A 9,437-nucleotide genomic window follows, 5' to 3' on the forward strand; every position below is an offset into this window, starting at 1 on the left:
GGGGGCCCTTAACAGAGAGGGGACTCGGAAGTGCTTCAACATCTCTCTCATACAAAATAGATGTTCTCCCTGCAAATTTCAACCCTAGAAGACATCTCTGTCCAATCCTGGGCCAAAGCTAGAAGTAAAAGAATCTTTGAGAAGCCTGAGTCAATGGTTCCTAGACATCAGCACCACCTGGAGAAGTTGTTGGATTCCTATTCTGTGGCTATGGGCTGAGAGTTTGGTATTCATAGGTCTGGGGTGGAGCCGTGGAATCTTCATTTAAAAAAAGGGTTTTTTTAATGTTTTTTTTTTTTTTTTAATTTTTTTTTCAACGTTTATTTTTATTTTTGGGACAGAGAGAGACAGAGCATGAACGGGGTAGGGGCAGAGAGAGAGGGAGACACAGAATCGGAAACAGGCTCCAGGCTCTGAGCCATCAGCCCAGAGCCTGACGCGGGGCTCGAACTCACGGACCGTGAGATCGTGACCTGGCTGAAGTCGGACGCTTAACCGACTGCGCCACCCAGGCGCCCCTAATGTTTATTTTTGAGAGAGAGAGAGAGAGAGAGACAAAGCACAAGTTGGGGGTGGGGGCAGAGAGAGGGAGACAGAATCTGAAGCAGGCTCCAGGTTCTGAGCTGTCAGCACAGAGCCCCATGTGGGGCCCAAACTCACGAACCACGAGATCATGACCTGAGCCGAAGTCAGACACTCAACTGACTGAACCACCCAGGCGCTCCAGAATCTTCATTTTAATAAGCATACCAAGTGTTTACACATGGATGATCCCTGAATTAGCTTCTTTGAGAAACTCTACCCTAAGCTTCCTCCCCCCAGCCTCCCTTTTTTTTTCCACCCTAAGCTTTCAATAGTCCCTGGCCAGCTCTTCTGAGCCAGCAGGGAGCAGCAAGTTAAGGCAAGGTGTCACAGGTTTGAGATACCTGGTACTTTGCTGCTTCTCACCAGGGGAGAATGGCCAGCTGAGCCCAGCTGGCCAGGCAAGATTCTCAGGAGAGAAGGGTAGAGTTACCCTTTACCCGACTCTACACCAAGGGTCTCCTTTTGGAACCAAGAGGCATTTGCTTCATGGAAGTCAGTTAAAATCTGTTTCAAAACCAACGTCTAAATGTTGTACAGAATGCTCATCTCTCCTTAGGGTTAAGAGACAACAATATTAGTTTTACACTCTGGTCTAATCAGATCTCATTGCTGATGTTGCTGTGATAATCCTGTTTCCGGTTCTGTATCCTTATCAATGAGCAGACAGGAGCCATAGATTGGTCCCTGTTTACAGCCATCAAAATACAAAGAGGCTTCTGGTTTATACCTCGAAGGCCATCGATCGGAAAACTGTGCCTGAGGTCCTCGCAGTCCATTTGCTAAAGCAACGGACTGAGAGAAACAGAACCAGCCCGGCTCCCAGTGTAAACCCGGGCAAAAGCCCAAACGCGTCCTGACCGCTGGCCAAGGCGCACCTGGGATGGGCAGGGGCAGTGTTGCCGGTCAGGACGTCCTCTTCTATCCAGCGTTCTGGTTCTCAATGGCCACCTAGGCTACTTCATACTTACTTAACACAACTACCACTTTGTTATACAGGCACACCTCATTTTATTGTTTATTGCACTCGGCAGATACCGTTTTGTGTGTGTGTTTTTTTTTTGTTTTGTTTTTTTGTTTTTTTTCTTTTTTACAAACTAAAGGTCGGCGGCACCCCTGCACTGAGCGTGTCTATCAGCCCATTTTTCCAGTAGCATTTGCTCATTTCATGTCTCTCCGTCACATTTGGTAATTCTCACAATATTTCAAACGGTTTCATTATTATACTTATGACGCTGATCTGTGGTCAGTAATCATCGATGTCACTATGGTAAGTGCTTTTTGGTGCCATAAACTGTGCCTCTAGAAGATGGTGAACTTAGCAAACGTTGTGTGTGTTCTGACTGCTCCATTGACCAGCCGGTCCCCCGTCTCTCTCCCTCTCCCTCTCCTCAGGCCTCCATGTTCCCTGAGACACAGAAATACTGAAATTAGGCCAATTAACAACCCTGCAACGGCCTCTAAGTTTGCAAGTAAAAGGAGGAGATGCAGGTTTTAAATCATTTTAAATCAAAAGCTAGGAATGGTTAAACTCAGCGAGGAAGGCGTGTGGAAAGCTGAGACGGGCCAAAAGCCAGGCCTCCCGCACCAAACGGTTAGCCAAGTCGTGAACTCAAGGAAAACGTTCGTGAAGGAAATGACAAGTACTGCTCCCGGGAACACACGGTTAGAAAGGGAAACAGCCTTCTTGCTGATGTGGAGAAAGTTCGAATGGTCTGCGCAGAAGATCAAACCAGCCACAACATCCCCTTAAGCCAAAGCCTAATCCAGAGCAAGGCCCTGACCCATCAATTCTGTGAAGGCCGAGAGAGGTGAAGAAGTTTCAGAAAAGTCCGAAGCCAGCAGAAGTCGGTTCATGAGGTTTAAGCAAAGAAACTGCCGCCATAACACCAAACCACAATCCAGCGAAGATGATTCAGGAAGGTGGCTCCGCTGACCAACAGATTCGCAGTGTGGACGAAACAGCCTTCTATTGGAAGAAGCAGCCATCCAGGGCTTTCATAGCTAGAGAGAAGTCAGTGCCTGGTTACAAAGCTTCGAAGGCCAGGCCGATCCTCTTCGTAGGGGCTAAGACAGCTGGTGACTTTCCGTTGAAGCCAGAGCGCACTGACCATTCCGAAAATCCCAGGGCCGTTCGGAACAATGCTACATTTACCCTGCCTGTGCTCTAGGGATGAAACAGGAAAGCCTTAACGACACACATCTGTCGACAACATGGGTCACGGAGTATTTTAAGCCCACTGTCGAGACAGTGCTCAGAAAAGAAAGAATCCTTTCAAAATATTGCTGCCCATTCATTAATAATACACCTGACCACCCAGGAGGCTCGGATGGAGATTTAGAACGAGATAATGTTGCTTTCAGGTCTGCTAACACAACATCTGTTCTGCGGCCCACGGATCAAGGAGTAATTTTGACTTTCAAGGCATATTATTAAAGAAATACATCTCATAAGGATATAGTGATTCCATAGATAGTAACTTGTCTAATGGATCTGGGCAAAGCAAATTGAAAAACTTCTGGAAAGGATTTACCATTCTATATGGCATTAGGGACATTCACGATTCCTGTGGAAAACAGGATGGAGGTTCCTCAAAAAATTAAAAATAGAAATGCCATAGGATCCAGTAATTTCACTACTGGGTATTTACCCAAAGAAAACAAAAACACTAATTCAAATAAGATGTATGCACTCCCATGTTTACCTGCAGCATTATTTACAATAGGCAAGATACTGACACAACTCGAGTGTCCATTCATAGATGAATGGATAAGATCCATTGATTCCATACAATGGAATATTAGTCATAAAGAAAAGGGAATGAAGTCTTGCCATTTGCAACATGTATGGATCTAGAGGGTATAATGCTCCGTGAATATGATTTCACTCATATGTGGAATTTAACAAACAAAACAAATGCACAAAGAAAAAAAAAGACAAAAAGACTCTTAAATATAGAGAACAAAGTGGTAGTTACCCGAGGGGAGGGAGGTGGGAGGGATGAGTGAAATAAGAGGATTAAGAGTACACTAATCATGATGAGCACGAATCACGATGAGTAACATACAGAATTGGTGAATGGCTATATCGTACGCTTGAAACTAATTAACTGTATGTTAACTACACTGGAATAAAAAACAAAAAGAACATTCATGATTCATAGGAAGAGGTCAAAATATCAACGTTAACCGGATGTTGGAAGTGGATTCCAACTCTCCTGGATGACTTGGAGGGGTTCGAGACCTCGGTCGAGGAAGTCACTGCGGAGGTGGTAGAAATAGCAGTGGAGCCTGAAGACGGGACTGAATTGCTTTGATCTCAGGATAAAGCTCGAGCGGATGAGCAAAGAAAGGGGTTTCTTGGTGTGGAAACTACTCCTGGTGAAGATGCTGCGAAGGCTGTGGAAGTGACAGCAAAGGATTTAGAACAGCGCATAAACTTAAGCCGACCAAGCAGCAGCAGGATCTGAGAGAACGACTCCAATTTTGAAAGAAGGTCCGCTGTTGGTAAAATGCTATCAAACGGCATCACATGCTACAGAGAAATTGTTGATGAAGGGAAGGGTGAGCTGATGTGGCAAACTTTTCCGCGGTCTGATTTTAGGAAATTCCCAAGCCATCGCCCTCATCCATCAGTAGCCATCCACACTGAGGCACGACCCTCCGCCAGCAAAGAGAGGACAACTCACTGAAAGCTCGGATGATGGCTAGCATTTTTTAGTAATAAAGTATTTCTCAATTAAGGTATATACATTGGTATTTTTTAGGCATAATGCTATTGCACATTTAATAGACTATGGTGTAGTATAAATATAACTTTTCCTGGCAAACATAACTTTTATATGCATGTGACTTGCTTTATGGCAGCGGTCTGGAACCAAATCTGCAAGATCACCAGTGTAAGCCTGTGGAAAAATCCACAGGAATTTGGGCAGGGCTCAGCTGGGTGATTCTTACGCTCCATGTCGTATTAACTGCAGTGACTTAGTGGCATTCAGCGGGGCTGGTTTAGAGGTCCAAGATGGCTTTACTCACATTCTTGGCCCCTCAGCAGTGCCCCTTCCCCCCTCTATACGGTCTCAGACCCTTTCCATGTGCTCTAACGGTGCAGTTGGGCTTCTAACGTGATATTCAAGGCTCCAAGAGACCAACGTGGAAGCTGCCAGGCCTCTGAAAAACTAGGTCCAGAAATGCCATCTATCACTTCCCCATGTTTTTTCAAGCCAAGAGTTAAGGGGAGGGGAAACAGACCCCACCTCCCAAGGAGGGGCTTGTCAATAGGCATCATCTTGAATCTCCCATAGCTGGCCTCTTCTCTGGTTCCCATGTGATCGTTCCCTCTCAGAATCTGCACTGAGACTAGAATACGAGGTTCTAGTTCAAGATGGTGATGTGGGAGGATCCTGAACTCACCTCCTCCCACACACACTAAATCTACAGCTACATATGGAACAATTTCCTCTGGAAAAAAACCCCAAATGAGCTAAGTGACTCTTACACACTGATGTGGGTTTTTTCCTCATTTGCCCAAAGTGGGAAGGAGAGGCTGAGACACAGTCTCGTCATAAACCCCACCTCTGATGTGTGACCCACAATTGGGAGAGAACACATAAACCATAGAACACATAAACCTGAGGCAGAAAAGGTTTATACCCACTTGTAGCACCTGAACTTTTAAGATCTGCACCCTGAGAGTCAAGCCCCCCAAATATCGACCTTAGAAGCCAACGGGGCGTGCATCCATGAGACCCACACGGCTATAACAAACAGAGAAACAGTTCTTTTTTGTTGTTTTTCATTTTTTAAGTGTCCGTTTATTTTTGAGAGAGAGACAGAGCGTGAGGGAGGGAGGGGCAGAGAGAGAGGGAGACACAGGATCGAAGCAGGCTCCAGGCTCTGAGCTGTCGGCACAAAGACCCACGCGGCTCTGAACCCACGCAGCTCTGAACCCACGGACAGGGAGATCGTGACCTGAGCTGACGTGGGTCGCTTAACCCATCGAGCTGCCCAGGTGCCCCACAGAGAAACAGTTCCTTTTTTTTTTTTTTTGAGAAACAGTTCTTAAAGGGCTCACACGTGCAGACTCTCCCCCCCAGAACCAGGGTAGAGGCAGAGGCTTGTTTGCTTAACTTAAAGTGTTAGCCTGAGGACCAGGCGTCTAATTAAACATACATCTAAAGGGTTACTTGGGGCGCCTCTGTGGCTCAGTCGGTTGAGCGACCCACTTCAGCTCAGGTCATGACCTCACGGTTTGGGGGTTCGAGCCCCCGCACCGGGCTCTGTGCTGACAGCTCGGAGCCTGGACCCTGCTTCGGATTCTGTGTCTCCCTCTCTTTCTGCTCCTCTGCAGCTGGCGTTCTGTCTCCCTCTGTCTCAAAAATAAATGAATATTAAAAAAAAAAAAAATGTAAAGGACTACTAAGAGAATACCTTCCGAAAGCGGGGGCCAGTGGACCCCATTTTGCCCTCTCTCTCTGCCTCTTGCCAGTATCTCCTGGAAAGAAGCTTGTACTTTCATCTGGTACACTGCTTTTTGTGGCTGCCACCCAAGAGGCACCTCTAAATCGCTTGGATCTGCTGGCCAACAGGGATCGTGCTCACGGGCTTCACTGAACTGTGACATAGGAAGAAAGAGTGTTTAACCGGCTGCCATCTCTAGGGCACAGCAATCAGGCAACAGAGAGACTCCCAGTCTTTAGCCTATCTTCATAGCTCTGCCCTAAGGTCAGACTTCTAATTAAACACACATCTAAAAGCCAACTGTCATCTTCTCTGGGCATCACCTCCCATTCTCCCTCTGCAACGTTCCAGAGCACCAGTATCCCAGAGAGGAGCCTGTGCACCTGTCTGGTGTCCCAGTGTTTAGTGTAGTGCCCTGGGTTTTGCGTTTGCCTCCCGGGAGACATCCCTTGATCCCCCGAGTCTGGTGGCCAGCAGCACTCGTGTTCACTTCGGTGTGATAGTAGCGAAGAAAGGAATAGCTGTTTACTGACTATCATCCCAGGGCTCAGGACAGCGGGGACAGAGAGAGATGCCCATTCCCGATCTTCCCCAGCCCCAGAGAGGGATTTAGGTGCAAATCTGTAAAAGCTGCAGCCTAAGGGTCTGGCTTCCAATCAGCCTGAATTTAGGTGCTAACTTAAGCCCTCCCCTTCGGGACACTGATGAGTGTTGACACACCCTCACCTACTGGGAGCCACTAAAAATAAAGTTGGCTGCTCAGACAATCACAAAGATGTGGGATGTGATTAAGAGCTAAGGCAGGGTTGAACAATAAACTTCATCCTCTCCATGAGACCATTCCTTCAAGACTGGGAGAAGTGCTGTTTTATCTAATGCATAAAAAGCAACACACACACCGACACCACCACCATCACCACCAACAGAGAGTCAAGAAAAATAGATGAATGTTCTTCAAACGGAAGAGCAAAATGAAACCTCAGAAAAAGATCTTAATGAAATGGAGGTAATTACTTTACCTGATAAAGAGTTCAAAATATTAGTCATGACGACGCTCACTGAGCTTGGGAGGAGAATGAATTAAAATGAAAATTTCAACAAAGTGAAAAGACCAAATAAAAAAAAAATGTTTAAGTACCAAATAGAAGTCACAGAGCTGAGGAATACAATAACGGAATTGAAAAATACACTAAAGGGGTTCCACGTCCGACTTGGTGAAGCAGAAGAAATAAAGCCAAGGCAGTGGAACTCACACAATCAGAGCAGCAAAATGAAAAATGAATGAAAAAGATCTAAGATAGTTTAAGGGACCAATAGACAATATCAAGTGGGCCAACATTGGCATTATGGGAGTCCCAGAAGGCAAAGAGAGAGAAAGAGGCAGAAAAATTTAGAGAAAAAATGGCTAAAAATTTCTCTAACCTAGGGAAGGAAACACCCATCCAGATCCAGGAAGACCGGAGAATCCCCAATAAGATGAACTCAAAGAGACTCCACCAACACACATTATAATAAGAGTCCCAAAAGTTCAAGGCAAGGAGAGATTCTTGAAAGCAGCAAAGGAAAAAAAAAACCAAAAAAACAACTTGTTCCATGCAAGTGAACCCTCCTAAGACTATCAGCAGATTTTTCAGAAGAAACTTTTATAGGTCAGAAGAGAGCGCATGATATATTCAAAATGCTAAAAGAAAAAAAACCTTCCAACCAAGAATACTCTAACCAGAAAAGTTTTCTTTCAGAATTGGAGGAGGGATACAGAGTTTTCTGGACAAGCAAGTTAAAGAAGCTCATCACCATCAGACTGTCCTTATAAGAAATTTTAAAGGGATTTTAAACCGAAACAAAGGGGTACTAATTAGTAACAAGAAAACATATGGAAGTATTTATCTCACTGGTAAAAGTAAATATACAGTAAAATTCAGAATAAACTAATACTGTAAAGATGGTACATTAATCACTTACAAAGCTAGTATGAAAATTAAAAGACAAAAGGACTAAAAATAACTGTAATTACAATAATATGTTAAGAGATACACAAGATAAAAAGATATAAATTGTGACATCAAAAACAAAAATGTTGGGGATGGGAGTAAAAATGTAGAGCTTTAGAATGTTTTCCAACTTAAGTTGTTACCAACTAGAAATATACTGTTATAAATATCCATTCTTTTATGTAAGCCTTGCGGTAACCCCAAAGCAATAAATCTGTAGTAGACACACAAAAGATAAGGAGAAAAGACTCTAAGCACCCTACTGAAGTAAACTGGATCACAAAGAGAGCAAGAGAAGAAAGGAACAGAGGGATTGCAAAACAACCAGAGAACAATTAACAAAATGGCAATGAGTACATAGCTATTAAAAATTGTAATTCTTGGGGTGCCTGGGTGGCGCAGTCGGTTAAGCGTCCGACCTCAGCCAGGTCACGATCTCGCGGTCCGTGAGTTCGAGCCCCGCGTCGGGCTCTGGGCTGATGGCTCGGAGCCTGGAGCCTGTTTCCGATTCTGTGTCTCCCTCTCTCTCTGCCCCTCCCCCGTTCATGCTCTGTCTCTCTCTGTCCCAAAAATAAATAAACGTTGAAAAAAAATTGTAATTCTACATTTTCCCACCAAAGACATAGTGGCTGAATAAGTTTTAAAAAACCGTAAGCCATATATATGCTGCCTACAGTTCATTTCAGATATATGGACACGTGCAGACTGAAAATGAGGAGATAGGGAAATACATTCCCTGCAGATGGAAACCAAAAGAAAGCTGGGGTAGCTACACTTCTACCAGACAAAATAGACTTTAAGACAAAGACTGTAATAAGAGACAGAGAAGGCCACTACATTATAACAAAGGGGTCAATCCAATGGGAGGATATAACATGTATATTTATGCACATAACATAGGAGCACCTAAACAGATAAAGCAAATACAAACAACCCGAAGGGGGAAAAGAGACAGCAATATAATAATAACAGGGGACTTTAATACCCCACTTACATCAATGGATAGATCATCCAGACAGAAAATCAATAAGGAAATATCAGCCTTAAATAACAAGTTAGATCAGATGGACTTAATAAATACATACTGAACATTCCATCCAAAAGCATAATACACATGCCTCCCAAGTGCACATGGAATGTTCTCCAGGATAAATCATATGGTAGGCCACAAAACAATTCTTAATAAATTTAAGATGATTGAAATCATATGAAGCCTCTTTTATGACCACAATGGTAAGAACTAGAAATCAAGGGGGCACCTGGGTGGCTCAGTTGGTTAACTGCTGACTTCAGCTCACGTCATGATCTCACAGTTTGTGATTTCAAGCCCCACGTTGGACTCTGTGCTGAGAGCTCAGAACCTGGAGCCTGCTTTGGATACTGTGTCTCCCTCTCTATCTGCTC

This window comes from Herpailurus yagouaroundi, unplaced genomic scaffold, assembly GCF_014898765.1.
Source record: "Herpailurus yagouaroundi ecotype Mexico unplaced genomic scaffold, PumYag 141, whole genome shotgun sequence".
In the NCBI taxonomy this organism is placed as follows: Eukaryota; Metazoa; Chordata; class Mammalia; order Carnivora; family Felidae; genus Herpailurus; species Herpailurus yagouaroundi.